A 2,392-nucleotide genomic window follows, 5' to 3' on the forward strand; every position below is an offset into this window, starting at 1 on the left:
GGGGTGAGGGTGCGTGCTCAGTTCGGTAGGGGGCTTGAGGGGAATGATATTCCTCGTTCGTCACATCGAAGGGGGCGACTCAGAAGAGGCCTGCAGCTCGGCGGTATTGACCCCATAGTGCTCCGTGGAGGCATCAGTGGGAGATGGTTGGGGCGTAGGTGTGGCCGAGGTGGTCACCTCGGTCCTGGTTTTTTTGGCGGTCGTCTTCCTCCTCTTTTTTTTGGGTTCCTCCACTGGGGCAGATTGAGCTGCAGTCTGAGGAATAGGCTCTGGTGGGGGAGGAGCCACGTCGCCAGGAGTAGAGGAGGGAACCGAGGTAGGAGGGCGCGAGTTGCCTGTCCCTCCTATGTTCAAAAGCTAGGAAAACCTCTTCACTGAAAACAGGGAGAAAAGTCAGTTCTTGCGACAAAAAGAAACAAGGAGAAAAAGAAAGAGAAGATCAAGGGGATTACAAGCTGTTAGCTCCTCGGTGGTAAGGGGTCGGATGTCAGGCGCAGGGTCATTCACCTCTGCTCGAATCAGCCCCGCCGACCGGAGTTGGGCATTACTAAACTCCTTCACCGATAATCGGGCGTCCGAGCTGACCAGGCGGTCCAGCTCGGCCGCAGGAAGAGGCGAAGGAATGGGGTCAGACACTTGGGTCTCCTCCCTCCAGGTCAAGGGAGGAAAGCCCGTGTTCTTCACATAGAAAAACTGAGCTTTCCAACCCTTAATGGAGGAAGGAGTGTGCGTGAACAGCTCGCGGGTTGGGAGCTCTCCCCCGCTCCTGCGAGCGAAGTAGAACCAGCCATGAACTGGCCCGCTCACTTTCATTTGGAAGAATGATCTGAAGAGGTCCAACGAATAGGGAATTTCGAGGACTCAGCACATGATAAAGAAGCCGAGGATCGACCTGATGGCGTTGGGAACGAGCTGGGTTATTCGAATCCCCCAAAAGGTCAGAATTTTGTAAAGGAATTGGGGGATAGGAAGACGGAGACCAGCTATGAGTTGATCTCTGTATATGACCACGAACTCAGGAGGAGGTCGGCAAGCGTACTCTCCTGGCTGGGCAGCCCTAGCCTCGAACTGGGGGGGATGTCATACCTCCCTACCAGCTCGTCAACACCCCCCTGCTCTAGTATAGGGGGGATGAGCTCGACTTCCCCAAAGTCGACATCCGGCCCCCTGGAGACATCCGCCCTTGTCCGAGCTGGAGCTACCTCTAAGGGAATCCCCAAGTCAGCAACTCCAGCATCGGGACGGAAGGGCTGGTCGGTTTGGTCCATACCCAAAGTAGGAGAACGTAAGGGGGAAGGAAGGTATTCGGACGAGCTAGAAGAGGAAGAACTGGTGGAAGAGGAGATTATCTCTATAGGTGCAGGTCGGACTACTCTACGCCTAGGTGCCGAGCTGGTGAGGTGTGAGTGTGTGGACGAAGAAGACATAAAAGGGAAGAGAAGACTTACTAGTGGAGAAGGAGCTGATATGTGCTTAGAGGGAAGCGCTACTCTGGGAGGAACTCTCTAGGCAGGAGGCGAGCTGATAGAATTTGGGAAAGAAGAGAAATGAGAAGGGAAGCGTGAAAGTGATGTTTTGTAGGGCCTATTTATAAGCCCCCTGGGCGGGAAGCCGAAAGATCCCGAGTTGGAAATTTGAATTTATTGCTGAAAGACGGTTATCTTGAAGAAACGCTTGAGCTGACAACCGTCATCATGGGAGGACGCGACTCTTGAAGTGACGGTTATGACAGCGAACGTGGCAGTTACCCGAACAAGGTGCACGGTCGTGGGATTGTGGGCCCCACTCCAGGCTGACCTGACGCTTCGAAATTTGGTCCAGACTCACGTGACCTCTCAGTGACTCTAGACTCAAGGGGGGCTAGTGTAGTGGGGCTAATCCGCGCATGACACGTGTCAGCTCGGCGGATTGCACGCATCAGGTCGGCGGAGGGGATACCAAATCCGGCACGGGACAGCTCGGCATGAGGTAGCCAGCTCGGCCGTGTCAGTGGCCACCTATGGTGGGCCCGGTGGGCCGCCGCCTCCGAACATTTAGGGGCCGCCGCATGAAACTCTAGGGAGACTCCGAACCCTAAGGGGACTTTGACTCCTATATGGAAACTACTACCCATTAAAGCTTATAAATATAGCACTACGCAACAACTCAAGGTACGCTCACATAAGCACCCTCCATTACTGTCGTATGCTGGAGCTCTACTGACTTGGCCGTCGGAGCTATTCCGGGGATTCCAGTCCCGTTTCCGTTCTATTCTTGCAGGTCCCTCAGCTTGATCCGCCCTCTGGTCAGCCACGCCTGAACAGCTCGGATCGATACAGTTCAGCTCGGATCCGGTTTTTGGCTGTCGCATCACCCATCAATGAATTCTGGGTAGTTGTATGAAATCATAGCC

Source organism: Coffea eugenioides, chromosome 6 (genome assembly GCF_003713205.1).
Source record: "Coffea eugenioides isolate CCC68of chromosome 6, Ceug_1.0, whole genome shotgun sequence".
In the NCBI taxonomy this organism is placed as follows: domain Eukaryota; kingdom Viridiplantae; phylum Streptophyta; class Magnoliopsida; order Gentianales; family Rubiaceae; genus Coffea; species Coffea eugenioides.